The sequence below is a fragment of the Danio rerio genome, chromosome 11 (genome assembly GCF_049306965.1).
Source record: "Danio rerio strain Tuebingen ecotype United States chromosome 11, GRCz12tu, whole genome shotgun sequence".
Taxonomy (NCBI): domain Eukaryota; kingdom Metazoa; phylum Chordata; class Actinopteri; order Cypriniformes; family Danionidae; genus Danio; species Danio rerio.
Genome location: NC_133186.1, coordinates 29,662,304 through 29,679,879, shown reverse-complemented (window position 1 = coordinate 29,679,879; position 17,576 = coordinate 29,662,304). Strand labels below are relative to the sequence as shown.

Here is a 17,576-nt window from a genome sequence, read left to right as displayed (position 1 = left end):
CTATACTCTAAACTCTACGCTACCTGACAAAAGTCTTGTCTTCGATCCCAGTTGAGCAACAAATAATAACTTCACTTCTAGTTGATCATTTGGAAAAGGCAGAAGGTAGATTTTTCCAATGAATCATCTATTAAACTGCATCAATCATCACAAATACTGCAGAAGACCTATTGGAACCTGCATGGACTCAAGATTCTCACAGAAATCAGTCATGTTTGGTGAAAGAAAAATCAGGGTTTGGGGTTACATTTAGTATGGTGGCGTGTGAGAGATCTGCAGAGTGGATGGCAACATCAACAGCCTTGGGTATCTAGCGCTACTTCTCACACTTGAGCCTCCAAATCAAAGTTCCCGAAAGCAAAGAAGGTCAAGGTGCTCCTGGATTAGCCAGCCATGAGCATGTCTAGGGTAAGATAAAGAAAAAGGGATTAAATATGAATCCAAAGAATCTTGATGAACTCTGGGAGTCCTGCTAGAATGCTTTCTTTGCCAATTAGAAGTCAAATTATTATTTGTTGTTCCTAAAACTTGGATAGGCGACAAGACTTCTGTCAGGTGTATATCATTGTTCATGGAAGTGTGCTTTGGTTGAACATTTTTGGGAAAAATTTCAAAACTTTTTATCCATTGTATTAAAACAGTATATACCCAAATGTTTAAAACTTTGTATTCTAAATATTTTTTCTATTACAAGCTTTGTTACATGCTAAACTTATTATAGCTCATTTTTGGAAAAATACAGAAAGCCCAAATTTTGGACCATGGTTGCAGAAATTGTCTAATTGTTTGGCTTTTAATTGAAAAATGAAATATGAAATCCATTTGTAGGATTCCTGAAAGAAGCTGATACAAATCTTTTCTCTGTATAACTTGTATCACCTGCTATTGATATAATGTTGTTATATTGTGTACCTTTTTATTGTATGTGTAAACCTGTTTTCACATATATATTTGTATATATACCCTGTATATATTTGTAATTTTTTATTACTATTATTATTTTTGTTTGCTTTTTGTAATTTTTTAATTATATATATATATATATACTAATTTATTTATTATTATTATTTCTATTGTTCGGTTTGGATTTCTGTAGTACATGTTAAAAGTTTCTAAAATCAATGAACACAATGTTAAAAAAAGTCAATTTTTCTAACTTTTCAAGATTAAAATTTGTTTGACGATCAAGGTCCCATAATGCAGTTCAAAAGCAGAAATAAATTAAGAAAATTTTTAATTAAAACATGTATCACATAATACAAACTAAACTGCTTATTTAATTTTATTTATTTGGTTCACTCTCCTGGCTTTTTCTTGTGCTTGGTTCCTCATAGAGAGATGTTTAGCATGTGACTGATGACATTCAAAAGTTGCTCTTTGTGGATCTGCAGTTTAGCCACTTTATGAGCCCCTACGAATCTCTACATTGTGATTCTGCGACTAAACAAACATGAAGTGGCTCTTCAGAGCCTTGAGGACTTAAGAGATTTGACAGACCAGTGCCAAAATGTTTTTGAAAGCTCTGCGTTTAACATACTTTTTTATTATTATTACTAAAAGTGCTCTCAGTAATGCTTTGTTTATGTTGTGGCAGTCAATGCGGTAATCATTTTAGGCTATACTGACACTTGTAGGAACTTGCGGCATAGCCATGGTTTTTAGTTACAGATGCGCTTATCAAAATACATTTTTTATTTGGCTGGCCGTGTGATTTCAAAATGGCCACACACCCTAAAATCAAACATTGGTAAATGGATAGTTCACCAAAAAATGAAAGTGTATTTACTCTTCCTCTAGTGATTCCAAACCTTCATCGTTTTCTGTTGAACACAAAAGAAGATATTTTGAAGGAATTTAAACCTGTAATTATTGACTTCCACAGTATAGGCAAAACAAATTCTATGGAAATGAGTGCTACAGGTTTCTACATTTAATTCAATTAATTAAAATTCTCTTTTGTGTTTAACAAAAGAAAGAAGCTCATATTAGTTTAATCAAGTAAAGTGTGAGTAAATAATGACAGAATTTTTATTTTTGGGTGAACTATCTCTTTAATAAGATGTCAAACTTTTATATGAGCAATTATGACTATATTAAATTTATATGTCCACTTTATTTTAATACAATTAGCAAAATACATTTCGTATTTGGTAGGTCATTTCATTTCAAAATGGGATCCCCCATAAAGGGACCCTCCTTGTGGTGGATGAGGGGATCCCTCTCCAAAACATTATTTATTTATTTGGGAAGTAATTTATTTATTTGGTAAATAATTTATTTATTTACCACTTATTTTAAAGTGGTGGTTCACTATAATATCATATTTTAAAACTGTATGTTGTAGCAAAGACTTAAGGACATTTCAATAGTATCTGAATGCAGCCTTTATGATGCAAGCTGAGATTGCAATCACTCAGCGATGCAATGTCAGATACAATGCACTCAATGGAGTGAGTGACGTCGCTGTGACAGGTAGGGTTACAGGTGGGGTTAGGTGAGGGCATTATAAAGCATTGGATGCAGCTCAGATTGCACTGCACCAGGTCTGCATCCTGAGCCCTCTTGGACATTTGGCAACGTTAACAATTTAGCTACAAATTCATATTTATCAGTCAAACCGCTGTAAGCACTCACAATCTTCACGAGCACATACAGAGTCTCTCTATGCGGTTGCTTGATATCGCAAAAGATATGAGAATGCTTTGTATTACTCACACATCCTTATAACCAGGATATGTATGAAAGACACTTGTCAAATTTTATTTTATAGACCAGACATGAGGTTCAGCTATGTCCTCTTAATTTCTGATTTAGGCTCAAATACGGAACTGCGAATATGGCTACACTGACATTATTTACACAACAGAGGCAAAGTGCATGCTAGGAGAGGCAATCTGTTAATCACAACACATTAGGTTAGTGGACCAATCAGAGCCTCTTTACATTAAGCCTTTGGAGGATCCAGGAAATATGATATTTGTTTTTATGTTAGCTGAGTAGTATAAAATTGAAGTAAGATTTGTGAAAGAATATCAAGTTGTTTTTTTTGTTTGTTTGTTTTTTTACAATTGGAGCATTAGCACACATTGGTATGAACCCTATAAACATGAACAAGCCTTAAAAACACTCTGTACCATCCCTTTAATATAATATTATATAACATATTGTATCATAATGACATATGTATAATAATATACTGTATGCATCAAAATACATGTACAATTTAGTAGATTATGTGATTTCAAAATGGCCGTCACTATAAGAGGACCCTTCTCATGCGAAATAAAATATATTTGGCTGCTTGGCTCCATAGATATATACACTAGATATCGCATACGAACTCTGAGCATGCGTCAATAGTGCCGCCACATGCTCCCAGGACAAATGTCATTCAAATGCTCTAGTCAAGACAGTGTTACTACATGAAGATGCTGGACTTTAGCGCTGTCTACGGGTGTAGTAACGATCAAACAAAGAAAATAAAGCACAAAGGCAAAACATTTCTTAGGTATTTAGTTTTTTACGCTTTTGTATATTATGAACTTTTGTGCTAAACAGGTAACGTTATTGATGATAATACAGTCACTGCATTCGACATAAGGCAAAGTAGCACTAACTCGCACTAAATAGCAAGCTTATGCTAATTTTAGTGAATAAAATAAGACAAACAATGCAAAAGGAAAATGACAAGATGCTGTGGTGCCAGAAACTTGTATTATTGTCTGCTAAGTGAAGGAGTCGTTAATAACAGAGATTTATTCACAAACGAATCGCTCCCTCCGTCAGTATAAGAAGTGAAAGCAGGAGAGGTGGTGTGTTTCAGGATATGGATTAGATCAAATTGAACAGCAAGGGTGGAAAGTACATTTCCATACACACAAACAAAAGCTTTTTGTCAGGAATGCCTGTGCGATCACTTATCCATCAATGTAGAAAAGTGATGTAAAATTATAATTTTCGTAATAAAAAAAATGTGCATACTAACCTCCGGGAAAAATTCCCGATTATAGATACATGTGTATATCTCTGGCTCTGCATGGCCACAGTGCTCCACTGCAGCTTGGTCCCGCATTCATTTCAAAGGAGCTCTACCCTGTACTAAAATGGCGGCTTTATTGACGCATTACTTCCAAGAGACAACAACAAGGTAGGTGACATCTAATGTTGGCTCTGCAACTCAACCGGGAAATACTTTTATTATGCTTTTTAATAAATATACTACAATACATTTAGTATTTGGGTGGAAATATTCGATTTCAAAATTGCCCTCTGCTTAAGTGCACCCACTTCATGTAAAATAAAACACTATTAGGGATGTGATTTCAAATTATTAGTTGAGGTTTTAGTATTTCTGGTAAATAATACAGCATTAGTCTTTATCTAATTGCCCTTGTTGCTAAACATTACATTGCTGTAAAGAGGATAAAAACACTGAGTTCACTTTTAAACTGAAAGCTTTCTGTAAAAATGTATTCCATTTCCTGGTTAACCTAAATCTGACACATTCAGGTTATGACTTTGGTTGTGTAAAAGGAAACCAATCATCAAATTTTGAAAACTCAAGAGACGTGGAACAGCGTTGGCATTTTCCCAGGAGCTATAAAAAAAGGAGTAGCTATTAGTGGCGTTTCTAAAATAACTCTCACACGACACTTTTATTTGCCAAGAGGCGTTTAGCTCCATCACTGTATAATGGAACACATCATTTTGGAAAGTACTGTCATTTGCCGCATGATATCCTGTCAAGTATATGCTTCAATTTCGAAAAGCTCCTGTACTCTTGGGCAGGAAGCAGATTTGTTGCATAATGCTCTCTCCAGATGTCTTGTACTATTGCAATATCCCTGCAATTAGAGTCATTATACAGTTCACAATGTGTGGAGTTGGGGAGCATACTAACTGAAAGTAGTGATGTGGCTAACTTCACTTAAAAATAAAAAAGTGATAGTAGTTCAGCTCTTTTTAAAATAGCACTGGGTTGTTGCTTAATAAATGATGTTTATTATTGTTGTATTACTTGCACAATTTTGCATCGGGAGCAGAGTAAAGGAATAATCACACACACAGTCTTAAAATGTCCACTTGCGCTCTCATGGAAGTCCTGGAAGTTCATATTACTGAATCAGTTCATTCAGAGAGTCATTTAAATAAGTCAGATTTCGGGTGGCATGCTGGCTCAATGATTGCCACTTTTGCAAGAAAGTCTCTGGTTTGAGTCTTGACTTGGCCAGTTGACATTTTTGTGTGGAGTTTGCATGTTCTCCCCGTGTTGGCATGGGTTTCCTCTGGGTGCTCCGGTCAGCCGCTTCGAATGTTATTACTCGATTAAATGGGCGTTATCGGTGGTTATCAGCTGATAGGTATAGGTCAGTAGCGCCTACTAGTAGGCTGAGAAGGCTGTTCTCATCCATCCTCATGGTTAATTAGCTATAGGTCACATACAGCTGCTGCCAGAAGTTAACAAGAATTATTTATAATATTTATTACATTGCATAATTTTATTTTATTAGGATGGTGCAGTGGGCAGTGCTGTCGCCTCACTGCAAGAAGGTCGCTGGTTTGAGCCTCAGCTGGGTCACTTGGCACTTCTGTGTAGAGTTTGCATGTTCTCCCCGTGTTCGTGTGGGTTTCCTCTGGGTGCTCCGATTTCCCTCACATGTCCAAAGACATGCGCTATAGGTGAATTTGGTAAGCTAAAATTGTCTGTATAGTGTATGTGTGTGAATGGGTGTCTGTAGTGTATGGGTGTTTCCCAGTGACGGGTTGCAGTTGGAAGGGTATCTGCTGTTTAAAACTTATGCTGGATAAATTGGCGGTTCATTCTGCAGTGGTGACTCCTGATTAATAAAGGGACTAAGCCGAAAAGAAAATGAATAAATGAATTTATTTTATTGTCTACCCCTACCCCAACCCTAAACCCAACCGTCACAGTAATGTAAAAACAGATCTGGATCTGGAGTCTTTTCTATTAGTATAGCTGATTAACCATGTGGATGGATGATAACAGCTTTCTGAGCCTATACTAGTAGGCGCAGAAGGCCCCTACCGGTCCATATCTATCAGCTGATAACGGCCATTCAATCAAGTGATCACATTTGAAGCGGGTGCTAAGGTTTACCACACAGTCCAAAGACATGCAGTACATGTGAATTGAAAAATCTAAATTGTGTGATTGTGTGTGAATGAGTGTGTATCGGTGTTTCCCTGTACTGGGTTTGGGCTGGAAGGGTATCCTCTGCGTAAAACATATGCTGGAAAAGTTGGCGGTTCATTCTGCTGTGGCAACCACTGAAATAGAGACCAAACCAAAGGAAAATCAATGAATGAAGAACAGATTCCATTCTCAAAGTATTTTTTTATAAATAAACTGAGATATTTTTATTGTTTTATTTTATTGATGGGGAAGGTTGGGGCGAATCGCTCAGAGATCATCATCTCTAATTTTACATAACCTTTTATTTTTTTTGCTGAGCTAAAAAAAACCCTGAAATTTAATGTTTCAATTAAATGTGAAATTATCAGATTTTTTTGAATGGTCATGAAACCCTAAAACACATTTTTTTAGATGTTGACAGATATGTGTGTGGCATTTTGTAAAAACACCATGAGGACTTATTTAAATATTATTAAATTAGGAAGCTACTATGACAACTTTAATAAGTAATACAGTTTGTTATATTTAGATTCGACCCACCACCGTCAGTCAGTTTTTGATTTAGGTTTTTCATAAGAAAAAGTTTATGCACCACTGGCCTATAGCAAAGAGAAAGACAGTGAGAAAGAAAAAATAAAAAATAAACGAAAGAGAGGGCACATGAAAAAATAATAGAAACTAATACAGAATCTTAAATAAAGCACAGATTTTAGAAGTTTTAACTGCTTTCTTGTTATACAGTTCCAATTCTTGTTTAAAAAAAATACAAAGTTTAGTTTACATCTAGTTCGGGAGCAGAGTAAAGGAATAATCACACACACAGTCTTAAAATGTCCACTTGCGCTCTCATGGAAGTCCTGGAAGTTCATATTACTGAATCAGTTCATTCAGAGAGTCATTTAAATAAGTCAGATTTCGGGTGGCATGCTGGCTCAATGATTGCCACTTTTGCAAGAAAGTCTCTGGTTTGAGTCTTGACTTGGCCAGTTGACATTTTTGTGTGGAGTTTGCATGTTCTCCCCGTGTTGGCATGGGTTTCCTCTGGGTGCTCCGGTCAGCCGCTTCGAATGTTATTACTCGATTAAATGGGCGTTATCGGTGGTTATCAGCTGATAGGTATAGGTCAGTAGCGCCTACTAGTAGGCTGAGAAGGCTGTTCTCATCCATCCTCATGGTTAATTAGCTATAGGTCACATACAGCTGCTGCCAGAAGTTAACAAGAATTATTTATAATATTTATTACATTGCATAATTTTATTTTATTAGGATGGTGCAGTGGGCAGTGCTGTCGCCTCACTGCAAGAAGGTCGCTGGTTTGAGCCTCAGCTGGGTCACTTGGCACTTCTGTGTAGAGTTTGCATGTTCTCCCCGTGTTCGTGTGGGTTTCCTCTGGGTGCTCCGATTTCCCTCACATGTCCAAAGACATGCGCTATAGGTGAATTTGGTAAGCTAAAATTGTCTGTATAGTGTATGTGTGTGAATGGGTGTCTGTAGTGTATGGGTGTTTCCCAGTGACGGGTTGCAGTTGGAAGGGTATCTGCTGTTTAAAACTTATGCTGGATAAATTGGCGGTTCATTCTGCAGTGGTGACTCCTGATTAATAAAGGGACTAAGCCGAAAAGAAAATGAATAAATGAATTTATTTTATTGTCTACCCCTACCCCAACCCTAAACCCAACCGTCACAGTAATGTAAAAACAGATCTGGATCTGGAGTCTTTTCTATTAGTATAGCTGATTAACCATGTGGATGGATGATAACAGCTTTCTGAGCCTATACTAGTAGGCGCAGAAGGCCCCTACCGGTCCATATCTATCAGCTGATAACGGCCATTCAATCAAGTGATCACATTTGAAGCGGGTGCTAAGGTTTACCACACAGTCCAAAGACATGCAGTACATGTGAATTGAAAAATCTAAATTGTGTGATTGTGTGTGAATGAGTGTGTATCGGTGTTTCCCTGTACTGGGTTTGGGCTGGAAGGGTATCCTCTGCGTAAAACATATGCTGGAAAAGTTGGCGGTTCATTCTGCTGTGGCAACCACTGAAATAGAGACCAAACCAAAGGAAAATCAATGAATGAAGAACAGATTCCATTCTCAAAGTATTTTTTTATAAATAAACTGAGATATTTTTATTGTTTTATTTTATTGATGGGGAAGGTTGGGGCGAATCGCTCAGAGATCATCATCTCTAATTTTACATAACCTTTTATTTTTTTTGCTGAGCTAAAAAAAAACCCTGAAATTTAATGTTTCAATTAAATGTGAAATTATCAGATTTTTTTGAATGGTCATGAAACCCTAAAACACATTTTTTTAGATGTTGACAGATATGTGTGTGGCATTTTGTAAAAACACCATGAGGACTTATTTAAATATTATTAAATTAGGAAGCTACTATGACAACTTTAATAAGTAATACAGTTTGTTATATTTAGATTCGACCCACCACCGTCAGTCAGTTTTTGATTTAGGTTTTTCATAAGAAAAAGTTTATGCACCACTGGCCTATAGCAAAGAGAAAGACAGTGAGAAAGAAAAAATAAAAAATAAACGAAAGAGAGGGCACATGAAAAAATAATAGAAACTAATACAGAATCTTAAATAAAGCACAGATTTTAGAAGTTTTAACTGCTTTCTTGTTATACAGTTCCAATTCTTGTTTAAAAAAAATACAAAGTTTAGTTTACATCTAGTTTTACAGTGCTTCATGACATTGTAGTTCTTCAGTTCATTAAAATTCACTCTTACACCTTTGTATTTTTGTTCAATATACTTCTCTGTTTCAAATCAAAGTATATAATTTAGTCATTTTTCTCATATCTGATTGGTTAGGTTTATGTTAAGATAACAAAACATTTAAAGAAAAATGAATGGGGAAAAGATTTCCAGAACCCTAAAGCACTAAATGCACTGTATATGAAATTTGCATTAATCAAAAATGTCCCAGATGGTAACATCACCACATCGTTTACCAAAGATTTTCAATGCATTTTAAATGATGTAGATCTGCAAGCTGCTTTTCCAGAAGTACAAGTCGAGGCATAGTTCTATCGCTCACACGTCCTCCAACAGCTTATACAATTACATCACTGTTCACCACAAGCCATTTAGACACCCGTTGACAAACCGACTTGCATCACCTTTTGTTTTGGAGCTCTTAATGGATTATGCTATAACTGTGCCAGTCAGTTTTTCAACAGGCTTTATGAGACGGCTTTCGCTTGTCTGTTTTTCTTCCTCGCGATGTTAACTCGTTCTCTCGCAGCAGCTGTTTGGAGGATCGTCTGTCAAAACAAAAGCGAGCGTTTTGTCAGAGAGATGGAGGAAGGATAGACGGTGTTGTGACTGCCACAGGTGGAGAACCTGACAGGACGAATAATAAAAAGTCCCAATCTGCATCCCAAAGCCTGTCACTTTGGAATTCGGCTGAAATTTTCTCAAACAGGAACGGATGGGATGGAACACGCTTTAGTACTTTCTGGTTTATTGGCCGGATGACTGATCTGATGTTAATGAAAGACAAACAAACCATTTGTTTGTGGCGTAACTGAGACAGATGGGCCACAAGATGAAAGAATAATAGACAGTTGGGAATTGCCGTAATGTTTCAGGTGTTAACAGGTACCGGGGACAAAAAGAAAGCATGAAAAATATGGGCCTGAGAGGATTTAATAGAGAAGTTAAGGATGAGGGTGTTTGGAGGTCGAGAGAAAGAAAGACTTCAGACGTTATGACTAATGGCAACTTTAATATAATTTGCCACTCGACTTCATGCTTTTCACCATGTTTATCAGGGCTTGCAGTGTGCGACAAAAAGATGACTGAGGCGTAAAGTGTGTCTTTTCACACTCATGGATTACTTACAATGGCTTGAAATTTAGGGCGTGATCTAAGTGTGAAGATACGTGTTTGAACAGCAAGTAAAAGAGACCTTTTTTGACACGGTGTGGCTCATTTAGTTTAAATGTCCAATAAATATCATCTACATTGTAAGCACAGCTGTAAATAGTTTAAAAATCTTATATTTAAAAAGTTTTATTTTTTGATAATAATAAGTAGAAAAACTCAATTACTGTATACTGTATTTATAGATATATACAGTGAGATCAATAAGTATTTGATCGCCCTATGATTTTTCAAGATCTACTTTGAAAGTATGAAGGGGTCTAGAATGTCAGCATAGGTACATTTTCACTGTGAGAGACAGAATCTAAAAATAAAAATCCGGAAATCACATTGTATGATTTTTTTAAAACAATTTATTTGTTACTAAACAATAATAATAATGATTCCTTACATTTATATAGTGCTTTTCTGGACACTCAAAGCCCTTTACACACTCCTTGTCTACAACCAGTGTGCAGCATCCATGACACAACGGCTGCCAGATGTGCCAGACCACACACCAGCTGAGTGGTGGAGAGGAGACATGATATGGGGATGGTTAGGAGGCCATAGTGGACCAGAGGCCAGCGGGCAGATTTGTCCAGGAAGCTGTGGTTACACCCCTACTCATCCGAAAGACGGCACTCACTTGCAGTATAGAGTGTCCTTCACTATACTGGGGCATTAAGACCCACACAAACAGCAGGTTGAGTGCCCCCTGTTGGCCTCACTAACACCACTTCTGGCAGCAACCCAGCTTTACCATGTGGTCTCCAATTCTTGTACTGACTGGGTGCAGCCCTGCTTAACTTTAGTGTGCAACCATGTAAGTGTTGCAGAGAGCTAGATGCCAACTAAATGTATCTGTTAAATTACTGTGTCAAATAAGTATTTGATCACTTGCTTTTCAGCCAGATTTCTGACCCTCAAATAGTCCAGCTACACTCTGCTCTCTGCTTATGTTTCTAATTTAATTTGAGGTTGTTAGCTGTCATAAAGGCATCTGTGCACCCCACAATCAGTTAAAAGTCTAATGCTGCGGTCATACTAGAGTTTGAGTATGTGAAACTCTGTTGTACAGCGCTGCAAAAAAGGGGTGGGATTAAACAAGACGATTAGACATTTTAAAAAGTGAGCGATTGGTCCATATATTTAAAATTTCTGTCCAAGAGATCATGTTTTAATCTTCAATTGGTCTCACGCAGTCACGTGATACTATTTCGCAGGTCTGAGTTCATTAAGCTTGAACTTTGCATTGCAGCAAACTGCGAAACTTGTCGCACGAGTTAGTCTAATGCATCTCCCTAAAGGGAGAATAGTCCAGTGTGTACGCAGCTTAAGTAGCAACATAGGCAAAACCAAAGAGCTGTCAAAAGACAAAAGAGACAAAATTGTAGACTTTTACTAAGCTATAGAGGGCTACAGGGCTATCACCTTTTTTATTCAACATAAACTGTATGTAAAATGCAGTGTGTTTTTTATGTCAGCATTTGTATTTAAAATATGTAAATATTATTAATTTATTTAGAAGTTGCAAATAATTATTTTAGAATGTTTATAAGAAAAAAACTAATTCAGTCTTTCTACTTTTTTATTATCACTATCATCATAATTATTACTATAAACATCTATATTTGGGTAATTTACTCATTATTTATGGAAAAATAAATATTTTTCAGTTGGAAAATTTAAAAGCAAAAAAAAAAAAAGAAAAAAAAAACATTACCTGAAAACTTAGCAAAATCCTAAAAGTTTGCAAATAAATTTCTCAAAAGCTCTGAAAAACATTTTTTACAACTTCAAGACTACCATTGATTTACAACTTATGTACAAAAGAGAATAATTTGGTCACACTTTACAATGGGTATATGCACACAGACTTTTAATTTCAGTCAGCCAGCCTCAGGGCTTCCGGTTATTTGTCATCCCATACAAAATTGCAGCATTTAAAAAAAACAGTGATCTTTACTGCCTGAAGTGGGTATCAAACCAAACAAGAAGCACTGCATTAAATGATATTGTTCTGTGTCATGTCTATAAAATAAGAATAGTAATTTTACCCCAGTATTTTCAATGGAATTTCTGCTCGAGCTGGTGGCTAATGTTAGGGCCTGCGTGTAAACAGTCTTTCGTCTCTTTTTACACTTTAACAGCCAAGTGAATGCTTGCGTCTATTTAACTGATTATATTTAAATTACATTACAGCATCGATGCTGCAAAAGCAAACTTGTGAAATTAAAAAGTCACAAAGCTTTCAGCTGAAGTTCATCATTGGCGGTAAAAAACTAGCTGTGCATATACACCATTAGGTTCCATTACTTAATGCATTTACTAACATAAACCAATAATAAATCACAGCATTTATTAATAATCATAATTTAACATTTACTAATGCATTATAAACATCCAAATTCATGCTTGTTAACATTAATGCACTGTGAGTTAATATGAACTAACAATGAACAGCTGTATTTTCAATAACTAATGTTAACTAACATGAGCAAATACTGTAAAAAACGTATTGTTCATAGTTTTTTCATGTTAGTACATAAATGCATTAATCAACATTACATAATACAACCTTATTGTACTAATATTTTTACTACTTACACAGAAGAAGAAACTTTAGGATATGTGCCTCATCGCTGAACCCTTCTGTGGTTTCCAAAAGTGAATACAGATAGGTCATGACTGGTTGCTCATGCTCTGCTTGTTGTGAAAAGGCCTGAATCACTGATTACTCTAAAAGAATAGCATGAACTAGCATGAGTCTTATGAATGCTTTCTAATAAACCATTACCACGACAAGACAGTAGAGGAACTATTCAACTGCGCTTTACTCTCTAAAAAAACTCAAATGGCTAAAAGATGAATGACAGGGTTTTCCAAATTGCCCGTGGTTTTTGTAACACTGAATCACATATTTAATATGTTATGCCTGATTAAACAATGTGTCATTTCTCCCTGTTTTCTTTAGAGTGAGCAGTGAAACTTCATGCGTTTGAACATTTTTTTTCGGCTTGACTTTGATAAATGTTGACGAATGTCTTACTGAAAGGTACGAAGTTTGACAAACGACACCATAAAAATCCAAGTCAAGTATATGATGCAGAACAAAACTTCAATGGCTCTTTAATAGTTTGCAGTGCGATGGTTCACCCGATTTGAATAAACATTAACTCCGAGAACATCAGAAGAAAAATTAGGGCATTTGTCTCCATAAAACAACGTCGCTTTGTATTTCAGTCATGACTCTTATTACGATTCTCTTTGTTTTGCTGACCTGAGACACAATGCCCACGATTTCCCCTCTGCAATGGGCGCCAAGCCTAAGAAATCATCCGAAATGTTCACACTTCTCTCAACCCGACGTCATAAGTGTATTTTGAGCCATACAAGAGACATATTTCATTCCTGTTATAAAGCTTGAATGCTAAACCCAAAACACACTCTCCCATTTTTCCATGCACGCACTAACAGCCCCAAAAGTGACTCGGTAATGAGTTGTTGTTTGACATGCATGCAACATTTGTGCGAGCCGTTTTTAAAAGGAGAGGAAAAGAGAAAGACTGTCGAATGAACTCTGCCTCAAAAGCAGGCCCATCGCTACACTGCCTGTAATAATAGAGAGGAAATTGAGCATTAAATACAAATCAACGGTTATTAATTTGAGCGTGACAGAAGAAGGGCGCTGGGGGTTGAAGTTTTCAGCACTCCAGCGCATGCAGTTGCTGTTACTTCACCTCTGCACCTCAGAGAGACGAGCGACTGCAGAAATCAGTAAGCCAGATCATCTCTGTTTGCATTTCTTTAGGTCAAGTAAATTCATACTGTAGTTCTGTTTGATGAAAAGAGGAGTTTGGCTTGGGGAAAAATATTTATGTATACATGAGGGGGCAGTTTTTTTTCCCCAAGTATGTTTTGAGTAAATTTAGATCTGTTTGCATTTGATTTAGGTGGGACTTTTGGTTAAAACTGTATTATTATTATTATTAGTAGTAGTAGTAGTAGTAGTAATAGTAGTAGATGACGACGACTCAAAAAAGGATTTTTTGTTTAGACTACTTATTTAAAATGAGCTGAATCAACACAATTATTGAGAATCCACTTAAATCCACCTAAATTTGTTAAAACAATTAAGTTAGCTCAATCAATTTGTGTTGTGAGAACAAAGGAATTGTTTGGAACCTTGCATTTTTTACCGTGTACACTCAAAAAATAATTTTGCTGATTATTTAAATTACTTATTTAAAATTACTTGAATTAACACAAATCCCTGTGTTATGCCCTTCCAGCTGCAAACCATCACTGGGAATTGTTTTATGTTTATTACAGTTAAATTTTAGTTTCACTTGAAATTAAATGAATCGACTTGTGTTGGGGCAACATGAAGGTGTGTGTGTGTGTGTGTAATTGTGTGTGCGTGTGTGTGTGTGTGTGTGTGTGTGTGTGTGTGTGTGTGTGTGTATATATTTATAATTTATTTATTTGAAATTGAAAGTGTAATGTAGTGCTGGGGAAAAAATGAATCTCGATTAATTACATCCGAAATAAGTTTGTTTTGGCATAATATTTTTATAACATATATTTACGTATACGTATATTTATTATTTATATCTGACACTCACAAATACATAAAAAAATTATTTAAAACAATTCTGTTACAAAGATGTTTCAATTTATTCATAAATTGTATTGTATACATATATATTTTATATCTAAATATAAATAAAATCAGTTATTAGAAATGAGTTATTAAAACTATTATGCTTAGAAATGTGTTGGAAAAATCTTCTCTCCATTAAACAAAAATTGGGGAAAAATAAACGGGGCAAATAATTCAGGGGGGCTAATAATTCTGACTTCAACTGTATATATAAATACACACAGTACCCACACATATTATGTCAAAACAAACTTTTATTTTTGTATGTGATTGATCAAGATTATCTTTTGCCCAGCACTAAAATATACATAAAATGCATATTTAGTTTAGAAATAAAAATCCAATTTAAAAAAAATGTTTATCTAATAATTCTGGTATTAAATAAATAATCCACATTAATGACAGTCAATCATCAATAATGAATAAAAATCTGCATTTTTGTCACTTTTGTCTGACAAATAAATGCAGAATCAGGGAAAAGAAGAGACTATATATATATATATATATATATATATATATATATATATATATATATATATATATATATATATATATATATATATATATATATACAGTTGAAGTCAGAATTATTAGCCCCCCTGAATTATTAGCACCCCTGTTTATTTTTTTCCCAAATTTCTGTTTAATGGAGGGAAGGTTGTTTCAGCACATTTCTAAGCATAAAAGTTTTAAAAACTTATTTCTAATAACTGATTTATTTTATCTTTGTCATAATGACAGTAAATAATATTTTACTTGATATTTTTCAAGACACTTCTATACAGCTTAAAATGACATTTAAAGGCTTAACATGGTTAATTAGGTTAACTAGGCAGGTCAGGGTAATTAGGCAAAGTATTGTATAATGATGGTTTGCTCTGTAAATTATTTTTAAAAAAAATAGCTTAAAGGGGCTAATAATTTTGTCCCAAAAATGGCTTTTAAAAAATTAATAACTGCTTCTATTCTAGCCGAACTAAAACAAATAAGACTTTTTCCAGAAGAAAAAATATTATTAGACATACCGTGAAAATTTCATTGCTCTGTTAAAAATAATTTGGGAAATATTTAAAAAAGAAAATAAAAATCAAAAGGGGGCTAATAATTCTGACTTCAACTGTATATATATATATATATATATATATATATATATATATATATATATATATATATAGGTGAAGAGGCTATATATATATATCGGTGAAGAGAAGATACTCTATTCATGCCTTTATTTTGTAAATTTGTAGTTTATTGTATTTGTAATATTCAAGTAGTTTTGTTAGGGTTTTTGCTTATCCTTCTTTGAATGAGGGTAGGGTGTTTTTGTGTGATTATTTTCTTTTTTTTGTAGGAGGCACCTCTTTCTCTAGAGAACAAAAAAAAACACACCCAGCCATGCTGAAGTGTGGAATGGAATTATACACAAAAGTCCTTTCAAGTCAATGATCAATCAGAGTCTCTCTCTACAACTGCACATTATCAAGCAGCGGCTCCTCAGAAACAGACAACTCACAGAGAATGATGGGACTGATCAGACATAGTGTTGGGAGGCCTTGACCTTTGTCTCCTTTTATAAACCGCGGAGGAAGTTGCGCTTGATCCCAGTGTTTTCCAGCACCTGCAAAATGTCAACCTGTTTAGATTTGAAGCAGAGACGCTGATAGGACCATCTGGACCTTCACTCATGACATCCGACCACGGCCCATGTTCATGGCCAACACACCCTGGAAAATGGATCAGCGAAGATCATTCATTTGAAACATTTGGTGAAAGCCCTAGTCGGATACAGAAGAAAAAAAGAGGATTCAAACATTAGAGCTAGCTCAGCTGATTCAATGTTCAACTACCAACTAGTAAAAAGATACTTGTCTGCTGTAAATATTAGTTGGGATGGCTTTTTTCCGCTTGTCAAAACAAAGACCTGCCATTGGCTTAATCTTCAGTTGATTGTCTTAAACACATTAACACATTCTTGACTTCCACTCTCATCTGGAAAACTGCCTGGCAGTTAAAATGCATCCAGACCAGGTGCAGGCTTTATTAGGTCAGTTGTATTTCTTTCTTCTATTTTAACAAAACCCTACAAACTTGTAAGCTTGTTAATTTTTGGTTAATATTTGGTCACACAAATTGCACATTTTACATTGTCAGTAGCATTGAGATCAATTATGTACACTCAAAAAATATTTTTGCTTCTCTTTCAAACTACTTTTTTTTACAATGAGCTGAAACAAAACTTAAAAAAACAACTTAACTTGAAAACTGCTTAACCCATTTGTGCCCAATTTTTTAAAATAGTTTCATGGATGCAGCCTTGTTCAAAGTGCCTTATAAGTGAAGTAAAAATAACTAATTTCGAGAGGAGTACGTGATAAGATTGTGCACTGCTGGCCACTCATCCATAATTGGTAATAATCCAATCAGAATGATCCTAGCTTAATATAAATAGATCACTTTCTCCTTATGGCTCTATCTTCTTTTTGGAAGAACCCCACCTTCCACCCCATCTCCTCCTTTTTGTCCCCTTCTAAAGGGGGAGCGATTGAGACCTACCTGATCTTGGATCCCCTGATATGCTTCTAGACCTGGGCTCAAATATCTTCGAGCTCAGGGTTCTCTCCTGGGACAGCATGCCAAACCTGCTATAAATGCCAAGCATATCTAAGTGGGAACTCTTGAAACATGTCTTACATTTATTTTCTTCAGGTTTTTGATTTTTTTTTCAATATGCTCTAACTATAGTTGCCAGTGGACAAATAAGTTGTAAGAACCTTTCATTGTAAAATTTGAATTGGAGGAGAACATTTAGCATTCTAGCTCAAAACCTCTGCTTTCAACTGATCAATTTATAATCATAAAGCATTTT

At 35.3% G+C, this 17,576-nt stretch overlaps 1 long non-coding RNA gene across 2 annotated transcripts in view; it reads left to right on the top strand.

Moving 5' to 3' along the window:
- Nucleotides 1–17,576, top strand: part of LOC137496701 (uncharacterized) — an 84,129-nt gene that overhangs the window by 42,945 nt on the left and 23,608 nt on the right. Inside the window, exon 3 of one of the 2 annotated variants that reach the window (XR_012387186.1) lies at nucleotides 16,062–17,473. The exons of the other annotated variant lie outside the window; for it this stretch is intronic. This is a non-coding gene — a long non-coding RNA (uncharacterized lncRNA). Of the gene's footprint in view, nucleotides 1–16,061; nucleotides 17,474–17,576 lie in introns of those variants that run through there. 2 annotated transcript variants of the gene reach the window in all.